The 24,544-nt window shown below is 39.3% G+C and overlaps 1 protein-coding gene across 16 annotated transcripts in view; it reads left to right on the forward strand.

The window, feature by feature from the left end:
* The window catches only part of USP54 (ubiquitin specific peptidase 54), a 151,961-nt gene that overhangs the window by 51,628 nt on the left and 75,789 nt on the right, over nt 1-24,544 (forward strand). For 13 of the 16 annotated variants that reach the window (XR_009533759.1, XM_060111864.1, XM_060111918.1 and 10 more), the window contains exon 1: nt 6,269-6,337. The exons of 2 other annotated variants lie outside the window; for them this stretch is intronic. The gene's annotated coding sequence lies outside the window, so the exon portion shown is untranslated. Of the gene's footprint in view, nt 1-6,258; nt 6,338-24,544 lie in introns of those variants that run through there. One more of the 16 variants, XM_060111892.1, reaches the window with a different exon arrangement.

Here is a 24,544-nt window from a genome sequence, read left to right on the forward strand (position 1 = left end):
TGATGGTGTGGTTTTTAAGGTTCAGTTGAACATGGGGAAAAATTTAGCATGTGTATATATATATATATATATATATATATATTTTTTTTTTTGCCACACCACATGGCTTGCAGTATCTTAGTTCCCCGACCAGGGATTGAACCCAGGCCCTGGTAGTGGAAGCATGGAGTCCTAACCGCTGGACCACCAGGGAATTCCCCTAGCATGTATATGTTAATACATTATTAGTAACTCTACCCCAAATCAGTTATAATTTGCTGAAATGTGGTAGAAATCTCAGAGGCTTTCACTACAGCTAGAGAAGACCAGAGACGATTTAGGATAAATATTGCCAAAAATGTAAATTACTCTGCTGACAGCTTAGCACAACTATAGACTCAATTTGGTTCTTGTGAAACCTCTTAGGAGAGTTTTTGCCTTTAGAATCTTCTGAGTTAACACCCATAATTATTTCAGTGACATAGCAAGGTGTTATCAGAATTGGGAGCAAATTGCTCTTCAGTGTATTCCCAATTTTAGTTTGTGGCCATCCTGAATTTTTGGCACAGTCACCACTGTCCTTTAGTCCTCTCATTATGTGCCTGCCCTAAATCTTCACAGATCTGGAGTAAGAGCACTAGAAGAAAGAGCTCTAGAAGTGGATTTGGGGTCTGAGGGTTTGAAGAGGTTTAGGATAAGAGCTATACGGATAGAGAAGGTAAAAATGAGAAAAATATATGATTAGGGGTCAGACATGGTTTCAGAAAATTGGAGGGAGAGTGTTAATGTAGAAGCAGCATAACTGGGCCTCAATGTCCTCTACTTACAGGAAGTAGTAAGTTCAAGCTCTGTGTGGTCTCATGAGATCCCTTGGACAGGGTCTGTCTGAACTTAGTCTGTTCTGGAGTCTATAGTACAGGAATAGGCTAGCAACATAATTTTTACTTGCACTCTATTTCATCATCTTCCCCTCACCCCCCAAGATTTCCTCCTTTCTTTCTGTTTTTTCCCTTAGGCATGTCTTTCTTCTTCCTTGATTTTGCCTTAAACTTGTAGGCTTAAGATTTAAAAGAGAATGAGAGGTTCGTGTTTTTAACCGCTTTCTATGAGACTAGTGATGCCAAAAACTTGGCCTCTGTGCTCTGGTGCCGAATTGAATCTTGGAGACAGAGTTTTGGGTGAAGTAGAAAAGAACAGCTTTATTGCTTTGTCAGGCAAAGGGGGACACAGAAGACTTGTGCCCTGAAAAACTGTGTGTCCCAATGTGGGGAGATTTGGTGAGGATTTTTTTTCTTTGACCATGACACATAGCTTGTGGGATCTTATTTCCCTGACCAGGGGTTGAACCTGGGTCCTCAGCAATGAAAGCAAAGAGCTCTAACCACTGAATTGCCAGGGAATTCCTGATGAGGAGTTCTACAGCAGTGGTTCAAGGGCGGGGTTGCTGATAAGGATCAGAATGTATGCAGGACCTGCACTCCTTTAATCTGGCCTCAGGTGGCTTCCTGATGAGCTTCTGGAGGTTATCAAACTGTGACCTTCTCTGGAATAAAGAATGCTAAAATCTTCCATTTGTTGGGGATTTTAGTTCTGTAAAAGAGCTCAAAGATATCATTATGAGTATCCCTTGAGGACCCTGCCCCAAGGCTACACTATTGTTTGTTAGCTGCTCCTCCCTTGTCTCTGCATCCCCTTCCTTCCCTGATTAGCAACTGTTTGAAAGGCTTCCATGCCCAAGAGCCCCACAGAGTCCTGCTAGGTTTCACTAGCACTTAGGTGATTCTGTGGTGCTTGAGAAATATTTAACATCCTTACTCCTCTCTAGAAGCTTTGTCTCTTTGAAGAAATTTTAAACCTTTGTTTTAGAGATATATTGGCTATATTCATAATGACATAGTGCTATTTCAAATAATTTTTAGGATAATGCAAGATGTAATTAAATATATGAATTTAAATGATAATGATATTATGACATTAGAAACTCAAAATAAGTGGCCCCTGACTGCCTTTCCTCTTTTTTCAGAGTCCATTTGTGTGAGAAATACACAGAACTGTTTTTGGATGGTTTGTTGCTTAGGTCTGTGGTTAATAGCCAGAGTTTATCCGAAGTATGTCCTTAGGATCATAATTGTTTGGTTTTTTTTTTCTTCTCTATTCCTTTTTTGCATTATACCTCTTCTTAGTAATGGTACTTGAGTAAAATAATCAGCTATTCAAGGTACATATGCTATTTACTGACACTAAATAAATCTCAGAATATAAACTAGATACAAATTAGCTATATAGTTTTTATTGTTTTCCATGGACTTTCCAGTATATTCTTCTTTACAATCTAGAGTCAAAGGCTAGAATATTTTCTCTTGGGTTCCTTGTTAACTAAGATCAACTCCATATTTTAGTTTCATTTTCCAAACTCCAGTTTAAGCTTTTTTTCCCCCATGTGAACATATAGCCAGGAGTCAAATGCTACTGTTCCATGGGCTTCCACTTGATATGAAGCAGTCTTTACCCTACCCCTCCCCACCTCAATCCTCCATAGTTTATTTAAAAGTCTCCAGATTTCCTCACTGCTCCCTAGAGTGCTAGAATCAAGGTACTTTTATTTTCCAATCTGGCTCCTACTCTGGAACCACTCAACTCCTTCCTTTCCGCTAATATCAGCATTATCATTAGCATCTCAGAAATAAAAACCAACAAAAATGGTTTTGGGAGTTACTCCAGGAGGGACTCACCTTGGTTTTTCTTAGAGAAAGTCTGTTTCTCTTTTATGGCTCTAAGAGAAGCAAAATATTCTCTTACTAAATTGAACATTCTGCTGTACCCTACCCCTCTGGATAGTGGATGTGACCAAGTGGGAGTTTTCAGCCTGTGCTCTTCCATATCACCCTCCCCACACACATACCCCACTCACCCGCACAAGGATTTCTCTTGATTGTTTTATTCAAGTCTTAGAAGTAGTTTCTCCCTGCTAAAATTTTTTATATTTTTTCAGAGGTCTTTGTCTGTATAGTCAAAGGTGGACTTTTATGGTATAACATTCCCTGAAAAGTACTTGAAAAATAGGACAAGTTTTGTTGAAGCACAGTTTTACAAAGTATTGTTGTTATTGAACAGAACTTGAGTTCACATGCTTGGAGCCTAGGAAAGCCAATCTGCTGATACCAGGTTGTGGTGAAGGAAAGCACAGCATTTACTGCAGGGTGCCAAGCAAAGAGAACAGTCAGTTGTGCTCAAAAGAACTGAACTCCCCAGTGACTTTCAGGGAAGCTTTATTTATCTAAAGTTTTTTTGATGTGGACCATTTTTAAAGTCTTTATTGAATTTGTTACAATATTGCTTCTATTTTATGTTTTGGTCTTTTGGCTACGAGCCATGTGGGATCTTAGCTCCCTCACCAGGGATCGAACCTGCACCCCCTGCATTGGAAGGGGAAGTCTTAACCGCTGGACCGCCAGGAAAGTCCCAGAGAAGGGTTTTTTTAAAGGCAACATTATGGGTGAGGGTTGCAGGGTGCCTGATCAACTAACTCATGGACATTCTTCTGATTGGTTGATGGTGAGGTAACAGGGTAATGTTCCTGGAATCTCAGTCATCAATCTTCTGGTTCCAGGTAGTCTGGGGTCTAGTGCTTGTGGTTAGATGTAGTCACCATTCTCTACCTGGAGGCCGGGTGGGGGGGATCTTAAGTTTCTGAAGAACAGCTTGAAGATATGCATCAGATATCCCTTCAGGAGGAACCAGGAGTCCTGTGACTAATCTAATTATTGATTGCATGAGGCTGCTCTTTGGAACTCAGGGAAGGCCTAGGAGACTAAAGCCTTTTTTCTACAACCAAGAAACTGAGACACGGAGCGGCTTTTGTACCTGGGAAGGCTCTGCAGGCTCCTGCTCAGCTTCACTGTTGTAACCAGTGTCATCCAACTTCAGGATCCCTGAACATTTAAAACTGACATCTAAACCCATATATGTTAGTCTCCCTCTTTGTTTGGGAACCCTTGACTGAAACTCCCCACCTTGGCTAGGCAGGATGATAACTGCTTGCCTGCATTGTCTCACAATAGGAGGTCCTGAAGAAGAACACGGTTCTGCCTTGGAAAACTAACCGGGAGAATTTGGGAGGAGCTGAAAGGAGGGAGGACACGCCAGCCCATAGTATGTCTTGTAAAACTAACCTGGAAAAATTTGGGAGGGGCCAGAAGGAGGAGGGAGGAGACAATGTGTCCTGGCAACCTCCCATAAACCTTCAGGATGAAATCCATCTTAGCTAAGACATGCCTGTTCCACCAGGAAGGACCCTGAGTCAGACCGAATATGGGCCAAGCAAGATGATTGGCCACCTGGAAACTGATCCCCTTACCATAAAATCTGAGACTGTAAACCACGGGGAGAGGAGTTCTCCTAGGTGCCCTTACCCTGTTGCTCTCTGCTCGGGTGCCCCTTCCCAGTAAAGTCTTTTGCTTTTGTCAGTATGTGTGTCTCCTCGGATTCATTTCCGAGTGTTAGACAAGAGCCCACTCTCGAGCCCTGGAAGTGGTCCCCCTTCTTGCAACATCTTGACCTAGCAATCATGCCCACAAAAACACTCCTACAAGCAGTTTGGCACTCATCTAGCACAAAGCTGTAGTTACTCAATTTATTTTGGGTTGAGATGCCTAGTGGTTGACACAGGGTTCTCTTTGTATGAGACAGAATCTCCTATGCAGTCTTGAAAAGGAAATAAGAAATGTTCAAAAATAACTTATACAAGGCAGAATGTGAGTATGTAGGAGAGTTTTGCATGAAGTATTTTCTGAGTGGCTTCAAAAGAGATTACAGTTCATTAGGGTAAGATTTCCCTGTGGATCACCTCCCTTGCCTGGCTGAGATGAGAAGTCATGTTATCTAGTTGCATTGTAACCAGGGTTGAAGCTCTGTAACTCTGCCCCAGTATTCTTAGTTTTATTTGATTAGTTCCACAAGGAATATATAACCATCTCTTAAGGACTTGATTGGAGAGCTTGACCTTGATATTTGTACACTCTTTTTTTGTATTTAGCACTGATCGTAGAAATCCTGTGTTTCACATTTTGAAATGACACTAACAAGCACTAGGAGACCTGAATTAGAATGCTAATGGTTAGCAAAAGAAAAGCAATAGTTTCTTTTTTTCTTTCTTTTTTTTTTTTTTAATTTGGGCACTTCCCTTGTTGTGAAAGGACTACTTTAGACTAGTATATTGTTAAAATGTAAGAACTTAATTAGTTTTGGGTAGTGCCTGCTTTTGTTTAATTTTGCCAATAAATCTTAATTAAATCTTTAAAAAAATCAACCCATACATTTTCTCTCAACCTGTAGAAATACAACAGAACTTCCTATTGGGCAAGGATTCTGCTGATGAGTTTTTTCATCAGTATGCTTATAAAACAACTCCTTTCAATAAAGCTGTTTTATAACAGGGAGTAGTACATAGAAGGGTGTGCGTTGGTCCTCTGGGGCCTTTGTGCCCTGCCTGCAAATGTGAGTTCTGGGTGGAATGATCACATGTTTGGGGGTAGGACTCTGCCTGCTGTTTGTTCTTGGTGATATAATTTGGCCTCTTCCCTGAGAGAAGGGGGGAGATTTTTCACTGTCCTCGCCTTTCAGGTTGGGAATCTTTGAGAGTCCAAGCTTTTAAAAATTGATTCCTGAATCCAACCTCTCAGTTTATGCAGTAATTTTCTTTAAGAGTGTGTCTTGTTTAAGATAGTTAGAAGAGTTTTGCCTCTTAAAATGATTTAATTCAAGTCTAGACAGTCTTGGAATTATGAATTAAGGATTCAAACAACGACATTGTTTTGGTTTTCTCAAAAGCACTACGAAAGCGTCTTCAAGTGCTCCTTTTGACTTAGTGCAAAGGACTTTTTTAGTGCTGGCCCTCCATTTGAAAGCAGCTGCCACTCCGCAAACCTTATTGTTATACTGCTGACCTCTGTCATCAGGAATGCTCTGGGAGGAAACAGACTCCTAAATGTTTTTCTTAAGCCTCTATGAAGTTTGTGATATGTCCTTTCAAGTTACTTTTGGTTAGTTTCTTAAGTTTACTTTGTGTTTAGTTGGAAGCTCCATGTTTTTAGCTTTATCATGAGTTGTCAGTGCTGAGTTCCTGGTAGGTGGTAAAAAGAATTGCCCTTTCCCTGTTACTCTGTTCTGCGGGAAGCCTTTGTGGTTTAAATTCACAGTTTCCCATTGTTGCTAGCTTCAGTTGTCTCCTCCCTCCGTACCCTTCCCTCCCCAGAACTCTAGCTCTTCCCTTGCCCCTCCCCATTCCTGTATCACTGGTCCCACAAATGCCCTTGTGATTGCTGGTGGCCTTTTGCTGGAGGTTTGAGTGTGCTCTCTGGTAAGTACGTGCTTATGGTAAAACTGGGTGGGTGGAGGGATGTAGGGAACTGGTCAGTCTTTGTGAAGTGTTGCTTTTAACGGGCAAAGTTTAAACCTTGAAAGTGAGGTTAACTTCTTAACTTTCAGAAGGCTTCTTTAATGCTGACTGTTGTTTCTGTTCTTCCCTCCTCTTATTCAATTATTAAGGCTTTGGAAATTTGATTTTTATTATTGGTTTAAAAACCCATTCTCATAGATTTTCTTGAGCTCATAGAATTAAAGGCAAGGGTTGTGGGTTTAGTATTTTAAATTTCCTTCAGATAGAAGGTTATTTGTGATTTCTTTATACTTATTTTCAGTATTAACATACTGATAAAAGAAATAATGAAGAAGAGGTCTTATTTTGTGGCTAAGCTAGAAAGTAGCATTTATTTCCAGAATTGGAATGATTCTTTTTTCTTCTCAGCAAATGTTGGCAAAATTCACTAAGATTTTGGCAATATATTGTCAATTCTGGGAACTGGTTTGCTGAGTACTTGAGGATAACAGATGGTTCTGGGAATTACTTTTGGGAAGTTAGATTTGTTCATTAGCACCTTCTCTCTTGAGATGTGAGATCTATATCCTTTTGAAAGTAAAATATTTAATATTTGGTGTTCAGCTTAAGTCAAATATCACTTTCATAATGGGCTTTCTATTTCCTTGGATTATATGTTTTGATCCTCAACTAAGAAACAGTATGTGTGTGTGTGTGTGTGTGTGTGTGTGTGTGTTTGTATGTGTTGACATTGAATGGATGATATTCTGGTATTTCAAGCAGTTATAAAGTTGTAAGCCTTGGGTTCTTCAGAAGTACTGCTAATTAAAAGTCATTTTTATGGTAGCTGATGTGAGGGAAAACTTGTTTGTGGTATTTCATTGCGGTTCAATTGAATCACTTATTCAAGTGATAGGTGCACTTGTACAATAATGAATTCCTGAGCTCTACTACCATGTGGCAAGTGCTAGTTTCTATGCTAAGTGCTTTGCATTTACTTCTAATTCCCAGTATGACCTTGTCAGATAGGTAGTATTATCCCTTTGGGAAACAGTCACGCATAGGTAGAACATGGGTTTTTCTTTTCTGGAAAATGAGGGAAATAATCCCTACTTGGTAGATTAATTGTGAGAATTAAAGGACGTACCATGTGTCTGGTGCCTAGCATAGAGTTGGTGTTCACTAAGTGGTGGCTACTGTTATTATAATTTTACAGCTGAAAGAGCTGGGGGGTAAGTACTTTGCTTAAGGTCTCTCAGTCGTCAGAAGTAGAGGTGGGATTCGAACTGGCTCAAAAGCAGGAGTCTGGCAGCATGTTTTTGTTTGAGTATTGGAAGGCTTTTAGAGTAGATTTCAGTGGATCCCTGCCCATCCCTCCACTCCTGCCCCCAGAGAGGAGGGGTTCTTGATATATGCCTTTCTTTCCTTCGTATCCTCTGTCACCTTCCCAGTCATGTGCTTGGTCTCTCACACTGGAGTTGCTTGTGCCATTCAGTGCCAGTGTTCTCCTAGCAGAAATGAGTCAAGCCAGTGCAGTCAGTGGCTTTTGATAGAGCCATCATGCTTTCATTATTGTTTGTGCTGAAATAATTTGGGTAGTGGTATGTTTATTTTTTTTTTAGTTTTTTAGTTTTTTAAATTGTAAGCTTTTTTTTTTAAAGTGGTATGTTTATAATGATTAATAAAAACTGCATGGTTGCAATCGAGCATTTAAGTTAAAAAAATCTTAGGGTTTAAAAAATTAGCAAAAAACTCTAGTTCTAAGTTACTGAACTAGAGGATAATATAAAGTAACTTTATGGAACTCACAGTTATCATTTTGCTATCCTGGGGCCTAATGTATTCACTATTGACTTTTTTCCCTTTACCTACCATAGTTACTAGTTTGGTGATACTAGCAGTATGCTTTTTTGTTTGTTTGTTTTAAATTTATTTATTTATTTAATTTTTGGCTGTGTTGGGTCTTCGTTTCTGTGCGAGGGCTTTCTCTAGTTGCGGTGAGCGGGGGCCACTCTTCATCGCGGTGCACGGGCCTCTCACTGTCACGGCCTCTCTTGTGGCGGAGCACAGGCTCCAGACGCGCAGGCTTAGTAGTTGTGGCTCACGGGCCCAGTTGCTCTGCGGCATGTGGGATCTTCCCAGACCAGGGCTCGAACCCGTGTCCTCTGCATTGGCAGGTAGATTCTCAACCACTGCGCCACCAGGGAAGCCTTACTAGCAGTATGTTTGAGGAAGAATGTTGTGTTTGTGCTACTGGCTATTAGGTAGAGTATCTTTCTTCCATAGACCTTTGGGAAACAGAAGGTATGATTTAGGTATGGTATGATTTAGGCAGTAGATTCAGGGAAGAAATAAAGAGATGACTGGTTATACTTATAACTGAGTTATCTCTAAATTGAAAAATGTATTTCAAAAAACTTAGTTCTTCATTTATTCTTTTATTTAACAAGTATTGAACATCGGCTGAGTGTAAGGCAATGTAACTTTCTGCTTTTTATTCTAATAAAGTACTCGTGTGTTGGTTAAGAACTGATTAACAAAATGTTCCTGGGAGGGAGAGATTAAATTCCAATTGGTAGGGGACAGTATTTAGAAAATCTTTTGGGAAATGAATTAAATATAAATGACTACTCCTTCCTAATAGGGTGTGACTATCATTAGTCTTTATTACTATAAATTGCCAGCAGGATGGCTTCTTCAAACAGGTTTGCTGAGTGGAGTGGATTATTAGTATTAGGAAATACTGGGAAGATGGGGCTGGGGAAAGGGTAATACAGATGACCCTTGAACAACAGGGACTGGAACTGCATGGGTCCATTTATATGCAGGTTTTCTTCAGTAAATATACATATTCTTTATTGAGCAAAATGCTGGGTATATACATAGAAAAACTCATTTTTTTTGTGTTTTAAGTGTAAGTATTTTGTCACTGAAGTTTTTTGAGCTAAATAGTAATTGATCAGAGATTGCTTTTGGCACCATTTTATAGATAGAATTAGAAGGGGGAGAATAGTTTGGAAGTTACCACAGTAGTCGAGGTGAATTGTATTGAAAATGTATTATTTTTAGAATACATTTTCCCTCATTTTGATATGGCTTTTGGTTTGTGCTATCAATTATAGTTTAATCTCATAGAATTTTTACAGTAAGTGTGTATGTGTGTGTGTGTGGGTGGGTGGGTGTGTGTGTGTAAGAGAGAAAGGGAGAAGGAAAGAGAGAGGATGGGTATAGGGGATGCAGTTATCATAATCATAGCTACTATTTATGGAGATCCTATTTTGTACCTGGCCCTAAGTATTATAATTTTGTTGCAATACTCTCAATAAATCACATTTATTACATGTAGTAAATGACCTGAAAGTGATGGAGCACGATTGGAATTTAGATTCATTTTATCCTGCTTCTTCATAATTATCATCAAAACATTTATGCCTCATTTACTAGATACTGGGCTAATTTTATATATATATATAAAATATATATACACATATATGTATGTATACACACACACTGTTTCATTTAACCCTCGTAAGAGTCGTATGAGAGACATATTTTTTTTTTAATTCCATTTTATTGATGAGGTACCTGAGACTTCAATAATTGATTCAATAAGTTGGTCAAGATAACACAGTTGTTAGGTGGTAGAGTCCAAACCTGTTCTACCATGCGAACTCTAGGTCCCTAAGTTTTATTTTTATTTATTTATTTATTTTAAAAATTTATTTATTTTATTTATTTATTTTTGGCTATGTTGTGTCTTTGTTGCTGGACATGGGCTTTCTCTAGTTGTGGTGTGTGGGGGCTACTCTTCGTTGTGGTGCACGGGCTTCTCATTGGGGTGGCTTCTCTTGTTGCAGAGTGTGGGCTCTAGGCCCGTAGACTTCAGTAGTTGTGGCTCACAGGCTCAGTGGTTGTGGCACATGGGCTCTAGAGCACAGGCTCAGTAGTTGTGGCACATGGGCTTAGTTGCTCCACGGTCTGTGGGATCTTCCCGGACCAGGGCTCGAACCTGCTTCCCCTGCATTGGCAGGCAGATTTTTAACCACTGCGCCACCAGGGAAGCCCAGTCCCTGAGTTTTATAATTCACATTGTGTTCGCTGGGAATGGTGCCTCCTGCATCTCCACCATGATCATGGTGTTTCCTGAGGTTATATAATGTGGTTAGCCCTGCAAAGGCTGCACTTTTAACCACTATGTTCTTTCTACTATCATGCTGCCTCCCTTAGAAGTCAGTAAATTATCTATATAGCTCTGGATCTTTATAAGGAGGGGCTAAGTAGCCTGCAAATGTCATTTCTTTTTATTTATTTTTTTAATTAATTAATTTATTTATTTTTGGCTGTGCTGGGTCTTAGTTGCAGCATGTGGACTTCTTAATTATGGCATGTGGACTCTTGATTGCAGCATGTGGGCTCTTAGTTGTGGCATGCAGACTTCTTAGTTGTGGCATGCATGCGGGATCTAGTTCCCCCACCAGGGATTGAACTGGACCCCCTGCATTGGGAGCACGGAGTCTTACTCACTGGACCACCAGGGAAGTCCCCAAATGTCATTTCTTAGTCATTACATTTGTCACTTAATAGCAAAGTGAAACGTCTTCTTTTTTTTTTTTTTTTTCCCAGCTGCTTTTGGACAAATTTATTGTAAATGACAGTTTTCTAAGCTCTTACAAAAAGAAAAAATATAAGGCTTTCTGCCCTTTATCAGCATACAGTTTTTCTTGTACATGATGTAATAATTTGAAGCTGCCAAAGTCCAACCCTCAGGAAAGTGTTTGAGTTGAGTTACTGTATTCACTGGGGAGTTTGTGATAACCAGCCCATAAATCAACAAATAACGTGGCCTTGTTTATGGTTGTAGATGCTATCTCTTTTTATTTTTAAGCTTGAATCAGAGCAAATATTGATTGAGTTAATACAGTCTTCATTAGAAAAAACCATCTGTGATATCTCAAGCTAGATATGGAGATTTGGAGGACTCTTATTTAAGGAGAGTCAGAGTTTATCAGAATGTTGGAATTGGCTGTTCTAGGTACTTATCCCTTCAAACGAGAAGTTTTCTCTTTAAATTAAACTTTCAGTGATTCAGTGCCTATTATATTCAACTTCTGTGTGGAATAAAGAGATACGCTTAAGGAATATGTGAGGTACTCCATGTACACAAATAACTGTAATATGGGGGAGGATGGGAATGCTTATCTTGGAGTGGAGGATGAGCGAGGGGCACTTAATAGGTGCTCAGTGAAATGTCTGATGAATAAATGAGTGAGTAGAAGATGTAGCTGGAAAATGGTGGTAAGGTCTAATGATTCTCAAACTTTGTGTAGGTGCCAGGCATATTTAATTCAATCTTATAAATTAGTAGTTAATTTTACTAGCAGACTATGCGAATGTAAAAATACGCAATAAAAAAAGCATAATCACGGATTTCCCTGGTGGCTCAATGGTTAAGAATCCGCCTGCCAACGCAGGAGACATGGGTTTGAGCCCTGGTCCGGGAAGATCCCACATCCTGTGGAGAAACTAAGCCCGTGCATTACAACTACTGAGCCCACATGCTACAACTAGTGAATCCCGTGCGCCTAGAGCCCGTGCTCCGCAACAAGAGAAGCCACTGCAATGAGAAGCCTGAGCACCGCAATGAAGAGTAGCCCCTGCTCTCTGCAACTAGAGAAAGCCCGCGCGCAGCAACAAAGATCCAACACAGCCAAAAATAAATAAATTAATTTAAAAAAAAAAGAAAACACAATCATGAACATGAGTCAATAAGAAAAAAAAACTGTCAAAATAGGTCCTGTTGACTGCTTTGGGGTTTTTTTTGTTTTTGTTTTTGTAGAAAGGAATAGCTTTATTGCTTTGCCAGGCAAAGGGGCACACAGCGGGTTCCTGCCCCCCAAAAACTGTTTGTCCCTGCTTTGTTTTTTGTTTTTTTTTTAAGTTTACTCTTTGTTAATGTTTTTGCCCTGTAAGCAATGGAATAAGTGGACAAGAAAAAATTATGGGAGAGAAACTTGTGAAAACTCCATCCATTAATTTCTCCCCTTGTGAATTATAAAAATACCATTGGGCTTCCCTGGTGGCGCAGTGGTTGAGAGTCTGCCTGCCGATGCAGGGGACACGGGTTCGTGCCCCGGTGTGGGAGAATCCCACATGCCGCGGAGCGGCTAGGCCTGTGAGCCATGGCCGCTGAGCCTGCGTGTCCGGAGCCTATGCTCCACAATGGGAGAGACCACAACAGTGAGAGGCCCCCGTACCACAAAAAACAAAACAAAACAATAAAAATACCATTTTTCTCTAGCCAAAAGAATACCCATCTCTGGAAGCCATTGAAAAGGGGAGTGTCATGGTATTTTAGGAGTCCTCTGGTAGTCACATATATAGAAATGGAGACCTGTCAAAGAGTCAGAATGTGGTCCAGTAGTCCAGAGGGGAGAGGATCTGGACCTTAGCAGCAGCAGCAATGAAAATAGAATGAAAGGAAATAGAAATCCACATCTGGCCCCCTGTTTCTAAATAGGAAGTAGTTACCAATTATTAAATAGCTTTCATATTGTTAGAATATTAGGTGTCTCAATGGTTGGTTATCTCTGGTCCAGAGTCCTTTCATTCTGTTTTTAGGGAAAAGAGTTTAAATTCCAATTTTAGTTTTACTTTAAGTAAGGAAACTATAAATTAAAGATAATTCATCTATGAATTATAGATAATTTAGAAAATAGAGAAAAGAGGAAAAAAAAATAATTCATCACCCTAACAAGACCCCTGTTATTTTACATTTACTTATGCTTGATCTTGTAGATTTAAAAACTTTTCTAATAGTTCATTCTAGGTAAATCAAGCTCTGAGAAACAGGTTTCTGAACTAATAACCCATTAACTGCTAAACTGTGATGTTAAACATGATAACCCCAGACATTTCACACAAGCCTTCATTGGACTCTAAATTTCCCATGATCACAAACTATTAGTCCACCTACCTTTATAAGTATAGATGTTAATCCTCCAATTGCCTCTATTCCGCATTGGGCCCAAGCTTTCATCTCCCTCAATGAATTATTTGCACATTTAAAAAGTTTTTTATTTGAACCAGTTTTGGACTTACAGAAAAGTTGCAAAAATAGTACAGTTTTTATATAGCCCTAACCCAGCTTCCTCTAATGTTATCATCTTATATAAGCATAGTATAATGATCAGTACCAGGAAATTAGCATTGGTTCAATACTGTTAAGTAAAGACCGTCAAACTTTAACTTTCTTCACCATTGTTCTTTATTGAGGATCCTATCTAGGATCTCACGTTGCATTTTAGGCTTTTTTCCTCCTTAGTCTCCTAGGTTCTGTAAAAGTTTCTCAGTCTTTCTTTGTCTTTTATAACTTTGACATTTTTGGAGGGTATTAGTCAGTTATTTTGTCAAATATTCCTCAATTTGGATTTGTCTGATTTTTTTTTCCTCATGATTGAACTGAGATTATATGGTTTAGGCAAGAATGTCAAGAAATGTGTTCTCAGTGTATTATTACCATGGGATTCATGATGTCAATATGTATTATTGCTCTTGATGTTTGACTTCATCACTTGGTTAAGGGGGTTTCTGCCTCATTTCTCTATAGTAAAGTTACTATCTTTCCCTTTGTGGTTAATAAATGTCTTGGTGGAGATACTTTGATACTATCATTTGCATGAATGTCGTGGAATTCTCTACATATAGAATTAGTAATATTACTTAGAGACCTCATTGAACTTCATTTAATGATTATGAAATGAATTCCCTTAAGGGAGCTATCCCTTTCTAAGATACCTGCACCTTACTCCTGGTTTCATCAAAGGACCTTCAGATTCTGCAGGAATAAATCCTTTCTAGTCAGTATTGGTCTCAGTTACACTCATATCCCATTCACAAAGAAGTCTCCAATGCTAATAAGCTATAGATCTCTGAACCTCCTTTACCCCACTGTCTCTTAGGGTGATAGGCTCTTCCTGTGGCCCAGTGTCCTTCCAAGCCTCATCTCTCTTTACGGTTAAGCCAGTTTCATTTTGCAAACATTTGAATGACTACTTAGGGTTTTTTCAGACACAGAGGCTAAGAGAAGCTGACTTTGTTGGTGAGGAATATAGTAGTAGATAATTAGGGTGGCTACGTCTATAGCCTGGTTTAATACTTTGGCCTGAGAAAAATGGCAGCACATTATGATGCATTGTGTATTCTTGTTGTGAAGTAATCATTCTCTGTATTTCATTAATATAGAGAAATGTTTTTTTCTAGAGGTCTTCATTTTCTAGAGCTGTACCTCTAATACTGGCAGTCTTGAGCCATGATCTTTTAAATTTAGCCCTGCCATTTCTACTCTGTCAACTGTGTGTGGATCCCTAGTAGAATTATTACAGTCAGCCCAAGAATGAAAAATTCAAATATACACCAAAGAGTACAATTTAGATCTATTTAGTGCTAACAAAATTTATATAAATCATAACGTATTAGATGACTTTGATTAGTAAAATACAAATTTATTAGTATTACTGCATTTAAAGTAGATTTTTGAATCATATATTTTCTCAAGTAACATATAATATAAAAGCTCAGTTTCTGTAATATGATTCAGAGTCTGTGGGACCTGGAGCTTACATAATTCAGGGGGCCCACTTTAAGGGAAACATTTTTTTAAAAAAAGAAAAGTAGATATTGGGCCTGAGGGCCTGTGCAAGAGAGGGGCCCTGAAGCTTAATCTTCATGGTTTCTTCTTTTTTTTTTTTTTCTTAATTCTACCCCTACCTTGCCCTTGCCTTTCAGTGTTGGCTGCACATATGGTGCCTCTCCCTTCCCAAGGAATTGCTCTTACTAATATCATTTCCTGTCACAATTCATGGTTTCTTCTTAAGCTTGCCTCTGGATGTGGGGGTCTGCAAAAAGGTTGGGACCCACTGTTTTCTGTCATTTCACACATGGGAAAGGTTTTTTAGCCTGCTCACAGGAAGTTAGTGTGTTCAGATTGGGAACAATGGGACATACAATTTAGTAACTCTACTACATAAAGAAATAGGTAATAGGTGATAAGATGACATGCTTCTTTCCCAATTTTGGCTTCTAAGCTTCCTAGAAGTTTACCTGATGTTAGAGACAACAAGGTAATGCAGGCTGTTTTGACTTAGTAAAGCCCAGGAGCTAGGTCATTATGATGATTAAATAAGTATAAAGTAAATTAAAGATTAAATAAATATAAGTATTTATGTTCACATTTTTTATTTCTTCATGATTCAGACTTGGTAGGTTGTATATTTCTATATTTTAATTTATTTCTTCTAGATTATTCAGTTTGTTGGTGTATAATTGTCCCCTGTAGTTTCTTATGGTCCTTAGTATTTCTCTGTTATCAGTTGTAATTTCTCCTTTTTAATTTCTGATATTATTTATATGAACCTTCTCTCTCTTTTTTCTTAGTCTAGTTAAAGATTTGTCCATTTTATTTATATTTTCAAAAACCCAGCTTTTAGTTTCATTGGTCTTTTCTGTTGCCTTTCTAGTATGTGTTAATCAGCTTGATATGGGAATCCCTTCACACAATGTATTCATATATAAAATCATCACATTGTACACTTTAAATATATTACAGCTTTATCAATTATACCTCAATAAAGTTGGGAAAAAAGGAATTTATGAACAAACTTATTCAGAGTCTATTCAGCAATAGTAAAATATAGGTTGCTGCATCTTCTTCAGAGTTGAGAGCAACACGGCAATAAGATTCTTGTATGCTCTTTCTCCTCCTTCCATCTTTGATTGAATATTCCATTGTGTTTGGAGTTGGCTGGAAACTAATAAATGTAGATAAAGATAATGATACATTTTCTGCAAAGAGTTTGGGAATAACTAGCTGCCAAATAGCCTACTATCAGTTTGTTGTAGTCTAGGACTATTCTCTGCAGGATGCTGCAGTGCCCTTTGGTTGCTACTGTTACAAAGGCAAAATCAATCAGATAGGAGTATTAGATAATGGACTATGGAGCCGTTTTAATTTAAATTTGAATAAATTTGCATCTAGCACTTAGTTACCAATATCAGGTGGTGGTTGTTTTTAATCATCATCTAATTGGCTGACATGAAAACTAAGCAAGATTCTGTATTGAAAACTGTATATGGGGCTTCCCTGGTGGCTCAGTGGTTAAGAATCCACCTGCCAATGCAGGGGACACGGGTTCGATCCCTGGTCCCGGAAGATCCCACATGCTGCGGAGCAACTAAGGCTGTGTGGTACAACTACTGAGCCCACGTGCCACGACTACTGAAGCCCACATGCCTAGAGCCTGTGCTCCGCAACAAGAGAAGCCACCACAATGAGAAGCCCTCACACCGCAACGAAGAGTAGCCCCTGCTATCTGCAACTAGAGAAAGCCCTTGCTCAGCAATGAAGACCCAAAGCAGCCAAAAATAAATAAATCAAAGAACAATAACAACAAACAAACCGCATATGGACAACTTCTTTGGAACAGATTGCCACTAAACAAGTAATGCAATGCTCACCAAGTTTGTTTAGCTTCGGGTTTTTTGTTTGTTTGTTTTTTTAAACTAAGTATCTAAGGATATGACTCAGATGCATTTATACAGAACTACCTCACTAGGATCTCATCTGCCCAAAGCTGTGTGATATCCCTTAAAATGTTTATATTGACAGTGAGGAAAGCCTGAAGTTTTAACTGAGTCACATTAATATTAGAATATCTTGCTTTATAAGATGAAGTAATTATGGAAAGTTTATGTATATGTATATATGTACACATACATACATACATATATACACACACATATATATTTAGAATCATGCTTTTTAGTTAGAATCACAATTTATAAATAGAACGATAGATTATATGACAAATAAAATAAACTATAGTGAACTCCTATGTAATGTATCCCACAATTACAGATATTTGTATATAACATAATAACAGATATAACACAATTGGCTTCTGACCTCCATCCATTCTATTCTCAGATGGGATGGAGGGGAACAGGGAGAGGGGAAGGACCCTAGAAACAGTGGTCTGATAGAAACATTAATTTCCCTTAAAATTATAGAAAATTTATATAGGAATTCAGAAACGGGGGAGATCCCTTCAGGCTTGGGGTAGTCAAGGAGTGTTTTACAAAGGTTTTTACAAAAAGGCTGGGTTACCTATAGAGGGGAAGTAGGATACTGAGCATCCCAAGTAGGTAAAACTATTAATAACATCACAGAAACGGGAAAACTCTTTGTTTGGGGAGAAGTTTTGTTTTCTTTTTATAAATTTATTTATTTTCTTTATTTATTTTTGGCTGCGTTGGGTCTTTGTTGCTGTGCGCAGGTTTTCTCTAGTTGCAGCAAGCGGGGGCTACTCTTCGTTGCGGTGCACGGGCTTCTCGTTATGGTGGCTTCTTGTTGCGGAGCACATGCTCTAGGCGCACAGGCTTTAGCAGTTGTGGCGCACGGGCTTAGTTGTTCCGTGGCATGTGGGATCTTCCCGGACCAGGACTCGAACCTGTGTCCCCTGCATTGGCAGGCGGATTCTTAACCACTGTGCCACCAGGGAAGCCCTGGGTGGAGAAGTTTTATGTAGTGAGATAAAAAGAGATAAATATAAAATATAAATTAAGGTCAGATTATGTTATTAAGAATCAGACTGAGAAGTTTGGACATTATTCTTCAGGAGGGACCCGGGAAAGGTTTTTGTTTTTTTAATTGACACTTTAAAATATGCTTTAAAAAGTGTTTTTTAGAATCTTTGGTAGTCTATATAAAATTACCAAAATTTATATTAAAATACCACAATCTTTTTGGTATAGAGTTCTGAGTTTTGCTAAATGCACAGAGGTAGTATAGTATAACTACCAGCACAATCAAGATACGTAACAGTTTCATCACCCTGGTACTGCCCCTTTGCAATCAACCCCTACTGTCACCCACAACTTCCAGAAACACTGGTCTATTTTGACTTTTGAATTTTAATTTTGACTTTTCCAAGATGTCATAAAAGTGAAATCATATAGTATATAGCCTTTTGAGTCTCATCATAGTACATTTGAGATTCATCCATATTTTTGTTTATGTCAATATTCTTTCCTTTTTATTGTTGAGTTATTGTATGTATGTACCATTTACTAGTTGAAGAACATTTGGGTTGTTTCCAGTTTTTGGTGATTATGTGTAAAACCACTATAAACACTTGTGTAAAGGTTTTTATGTGGCATAAGCTTTCATTTCTTTTGGGTAAAATACCTAGGAATGGGATTGCTAGGTCAGATGGTAAAAGTATATTTAACATTATATGTAATTGCCAACAGTGTCATTTTGCATTTCTATCAGCAATTTAGGAGACTTCCAGTCGCTCTGATACTTCCTCATTAGCCTTTGTTATTGTCAGGTTTTAAATATTTTTGTTTTTGTTTTTAGCTATTTTAGTAGGCATGTAGTGTGGTTTTAATTCCATTTCCCTAAAGACTAATAATATTGAATATCTTCTTATATGTTTATTTGCTATCTGTGTATTTTTAAAAATTTATTTATTTAATTTATTTATTTTTGGCTGTGTTTGGTCTTTGTTGCTGTGCACGGGCTTTCTCTAGTTGTAGCGAGCGGAGGCTACTCTTTGTTGCGATGCGTGGGCTTCTCATTGGGGTGGCTCTCTTGTGTAGCACAGGCTCTTGGCACGTGGGTTTCAGTAGTTGTGGCTCGTGGGGTCAGTAGTTGTGGCTTGCGGGCTCTAGAGCACAGGCTCAGTAGTTGTGGCGCATGGGCTTAGTTACTCCATGGCATGTGGGATCTTCCCAGATCAGGGCACGAACCTGTGTCCCCTACATTGGCAGGCGGATTCTCAACCACTGTGCCACCAGGGAAATCCTGTGTATTTTCTTTTTTTTTTTTTTTTTTTTTGCGGTACGCGGGCCTCTCACTGTTGTGGCCTCTCCCGTTGTGGAGCACGGGCTCCGGACGCACAGGCTTAGCGGCCCTGGCTCACGGGCCCAGCCGCTCCGCAGCATGTGGGATCTTCCCGGCCCAGGGCACGAACCCGTGTCCCCTGCATCGGCAGGCGGACTCTCAACCACTGCGCCACCAGGGAAGCCCCCTGTGTATTTTCTTGAGTGAAGTATCTGTTCAAATCTTTTGTCCACTTAAGGAAATTTTATATTTTTTCTTATTAAGTTTAGAGGATTCTATGTATATTTTGGATACAAGTCATTTATCCAGTGTGTGCTTTGAAAATATTTTCTTTTCATCCTTAGGTTGTCTTTTCATTCTCTTAACAGTGTCTTTCAAAGAACAGTACCTCTTAATTATGATGAAGTCCAATTCTATAATTCTTTTTTTCTTTTATGGGTTGTGCTTTTGTTGTTGTATCTAAGGAATCTTTGCTTAACCAAAGGTCACAAAATTTTCATCTGTCTTCTTCTAGAATTTTTGTAGTTTTAGGTTTTCCATTTAGGACTGTAATCCATTTTGAGTTATTTTTGTGTAGAATGTAAGGTATGGGTCAAGATTCAGTTTTTTGAATGTGTGTCCAGTTGTTCCAACATTATTTATTGAAAATACCATCCTTTCTCCATTGGGTTGCCTTTGCACGTTTATTGAAAATCGGTTGACAGTACTTGTGTAGGCCTGTTTCTGGGCTCTCTATTTTGTTCCAGTGATGTATGTATTTGTCTTTTCACCAATACCACATGGTGTTGACCTCTGTGTATTCCAACTTTTTTCTTCTGTTTCACAATTCTTTTGGCTATTATAATTCCTTTGCCTCGGGACTTACCTGGTGGTCCAGTGGCTAAGACTCTGAACTTCCAATGTAGGGGGCCCGGTTTAGATCCCTGGTCAGGGAACTGGATCCCCCATGCCACAACTAACTAAGAGTTCGCATGCTAACTAAAAAGATCCCGCATGCCACAACTAAAGATCCTGCATGCCGCAACTAAAAGATCCCGCATGCTGCAACTAAAGATCCTGCATGCTGCAATGAACATCCCATGTGCTGCAACTAAGACCCCGTGCAGCCAAATAAATAAATAAATAAATAACTATTAAAGAAAAATTAATTCCTTTGCCTCCATATAACTTTTAGAATCAGCTAGTCAATTTCTACAAAAAGAAATCTTGCTGGGATTTTGATTTGAAATTGCACTGAATCTATGGACCAGTTTGGAGTGAATTGACAACTTAACAAAACTGAGATGTCCAGTTTACAAACATGGCATGCCTATCCACTTACTTCAGTTTTGTAGTTTTCAGGATACAGATCATATATATATATGTAGTTACATTTATATCTAAGTTTTTATACTTTATGGTATTATTTTAAGTAGTACTTTAAAAGAATTTTAGTTTCCAATGTTCATTGCTAGTATATAGAAACACAAATGATTTTTTTAAAAAATATTGACTTTGTATTCTGTGATCTTACTGACTTCACTTATTAGTTCTTAGAGTTTTTTGGGTAGATTTCTTGGGATTTTCAAGTGTAGAACATCATTGTCTATAAAGACGGTTTTTACTTCTTCCATTATAATCTATATGTTTTTGGGTTTTTTTGCGGTACGCGGGCCTCTCACTGTTGTGGCCTCTCCTGTTGCGGAGCACAGGCTCCCAACGCGCAGGCCCAGTGGCCATGGCTCACGGGCCCAGCCGCTCCGCAGCATGTGGGATCCTCCCGGACCAGGGCACGAACCTGTGTCCCCTGCATCGGCAGGCGGACTCTCAACCACTGCGACACCAGGGAAGCCCAAATCTATATGTTTTTTAAACTTCTTTTTCTTGCCTTATTATACAGTCTAGGACCTCCAGTATGATATTGAATAGGGGTAGTAAGAGTAGACATCTTTGCTTTTTTGAGGACCTGAAAAGGTAGGAGTGATCCTACTGAAAACCTCTTTTGGCTGAGCAGCTGACATTGTTCTACTGCTAAGGAATAATTCAAGCTTTCCACTTTTTTTGTGTGAAATCACAAATAAGTAATGAGGTATGTTAAAGAGAAATATTAGTTTAAAAAAACTAATTATATAAATGAATTGGAATAGCAAGAGACAGGAGGCCAGAAAGACTTTTGTATTGTAATAGTCTAAATGGGAGGTAATCCTGGTGTAAACTAGGTGATGACACTGGAAGTGAAAAAGAAGGATCAATGTAAGAGATTTTGAAGGGAGAATTGAAAAGCCTTTATGATGTGGATGGGGAAGGATAGGAAAGAGTCAGAAACTACTGAGGTTTAGAACCTGGGTAATTGGAGATGCTGATCTCTGGCGACCTCGGCCCTGCAGGGGCTTGAAGCAGGATTTTGGTTTCCGGCCAGAGATTGAAGTCAGGCCGTGGCAGTGAGAGTGCCGAATCCTAACCACTGGACCACCAGGGACCGGTGGCCAGTCACAAGGCCATGGCCTGTCAACTGTGTAGAAATGAATTTCCACATAGAGACGGAAAGTAGTGAAACAAGTAAAGTGTTTATTAGGAAGAAAAAGATTACGTGTGGATAGACACACAGGCAGGCTCAGAGTTGCGCCCCTGTGGTAGTTATTTATTTATTTATTTTTGGCTGCGTTGGGTCTTCCTTGCTGCGTGTGGGCTTTCTCTACTTGCGGCAAGCGGGGGCTACTCTTCGTTGCGGTGCGTGGGCTTCTCATTGTGGTGGCGGAGCATGGGCTCTATGGCACATGGGCTTTAGTAGTTGTGGCACACGGGCTTAGTTGCGCTGTGGCATGTGGGATCTTCCCGGACCAGAGCTCAAACTCGTGTCCCCTGCATTGGTAGGCAGATTCTAAACTACTGTACCACGAGGGAAGCCCACCTCGTGGTAGTTTGAATCATTTATATGAGGCATTTCTTCCAGGTTTCCTTTGGCCAATCATCTTGCTTTACCTGGTTTTGAGTCCGTGTTTGGTATATGTCAGGGTCCTCCCATGTGTGCACACACATCTCTTAGCCAAGATGGATTCTATTGAAGTGACCTATAGGTAGGTTGACATCTCTTACTATGAGGTGATGCCCCCTCCCTTTTGACCTCCAAAGAGCCTTTCTGTGCATGTATAGTCAGGAAGGTCTTCTTGACCTCAAGAAAGAGAAATATGTTGTCTCTATCTTTTATCTGGGCAGTGCTCAGCTCTTCTCTTGTGCCTGCTATTTTGGAGTATCTGTCCACAGGGAACAACTCCAGCTGCCCAGCCTGGGGCCCATCTATCTCCTGCCTCAATGCCATTAGTAAAATAAATAAATAGATAAATTAATTAATTTTTAAAATGGGGGATTAAGAGGAGGGACTATTTTGGGGGGGAAGGCGGTGACTTCAGATTTGGACATGTTAAACTTGTTTTGAAAGTGGGACAATGTGCACATAGTTGGTAATTTGGTTTCAGAGTTCATAAGATTTGTGATTTATCAAACCAGAAGTTATGGTTGAAGTTCTGTTGGAAAAGGGGATGAGAACACTCATGGGAAGTACTCTAGACAAGAGCAAGAAGGTCTAATTTTAACTTTAGGGAATGTTTAGTTTAGTTTTTTTTTTTTTTGGCTGTGTTGGGTTTCGTTGGTGCACGCAGGCTTTCTCTAGTTGTGGCGTTGCAGTGCACGGGCTTCTCACTGCAGTGGCTTCTCTCGTCACAGAGCAAGGGCTCTAGGCACGCAGGCTTCAGTAGTTGCGGCACATGGGCTCAGTAGTTGTGGCTCATGGGCTTAGTTGCTCCACGGCATGTAGGCTCTTCCCAGACCAGGGCTTGAACCCATGTCCCCTGCGTTGGCAGGCAGATTCTTAACCACTGCACCACCAGGAAAGTCCCAGAATGCTTACTTTTAAGAAAGCAACAAAAGAGAGAGAAAATGGACTGTCAGAGCAGTAGGAGAACCAGTGTTCATTTGTCATTCTCTCATTTTTGTCATTCTTTTATTTTCTTATTAATTCACCCTACGAATTCACGATTGTGTTACATCAGGCAGCCAGTGTTAGGTGCTGCAGAAAAGTTAAGAAGAATGAGGCATATGGAAAAAGCCAGTGGGTTTTAAAATTAGGAGATTTCTTTTTTTTTTTTTTTTTTTTTTATTTTATTTATTTATTTATTTGTTTTTGGCTGTGTTGGGTCTTCGTTTCTGTGTGAGGGCTTTCTCTAGTTGCAGCGAGCGGGGGCCACTCTTCATCGCGGTGCGCGGGCCTCTCACTGTCGAGGCCTCTCTTGTTGCGGAGCACAGGCTCCAGACGCGCAGGCTCAGTAGCTGTGGCTCACGGGCCTAGTTGCTCCGCGGCATGTGGGATCTTCCTGGACCAGGGCTCGAACCCGTGTCCCCTGCATTGACAGGCAGATTCTCAACCACTGCGCCACCAGGGAAGCCCAGGAGATTTCTTTAGAAGGCAAATGTTCCATGAAGTAAAATTGTGGTGGTGGAATAAAGGAACAGTACCATGTTCTGAAGACATTAATGATGAGCAAGGAGAAGCAGCAGTTATAAATTATTTTACAGAGACGTTTAGCAGTGAAAGGTTGAAAAAAATTTAGGACAGTAGGCATAAGGATTTAATACGTTCAAGGTGTTCTTTACTGTTACTGGTTTTTTAAAGAATATAGGATATCTATGTGGTTATCTTTAAAGGGAAAAGAGCTCATGAGAAGGGAATGTTTGAATGGTAATAATAACAATAACAGTAATTTATATAGCAGTTACTATATGCCAGACATTGATATCCTCATAATAAGCGAGAAGATACTATGGATATAGTTTGTAATTATTGACATGTGGAGTGTACCAAGGAATTGAGGTAATTGCCTGTTGATTTATCAGTGCAAGTATAGATTCTTCAGTAAATTATAAGTAAACTGCTATATAGAATAACAGAACCAGAAATGTGGGCAAATTTTCTGGAAACTGTTGGGATATCTCAGTGTTGTACAGTTTGACTTCCTATTGTTTGGGTTACTTTTGACTTTAATCACTAGTGATGGGGCTACTGTTTCTTCATTAGAAACTGAGATACTCTTCATGGCTTTTCCATTTGAATCATTGATCAGTTGAACATGGTCAGTGTTTGTAGACCTTCTAAAATGTTACCCTATTCCTTGTAATAGACTCAGTTGTTTACCTTTTTATGTTAAACTTTGTATTTTTTAAATAATTGTAAAATTCAAATGTTTCTTCAGGCACATAGCTAAATCATACTGACATGTACCTTGTTCTATGTGAGGCCTATTGTTCTTTTTATA

The sequence above is a fragment of the Mesoplodon densirostris genome, chromosome 1 (genome assembly GCF_025265405.1).
Source record: "Mesoplodon densirostris isolate mMesDen1 chromosome 1, mMesDen1 primary haplotype, whole genome shotgun sequence".
NCBI lineage: Eukaryota > Metazoa > Chordata > Mammalia > Artiodactyla > Ziphiidae > Mesoplodon > Mesoplodon densirostris.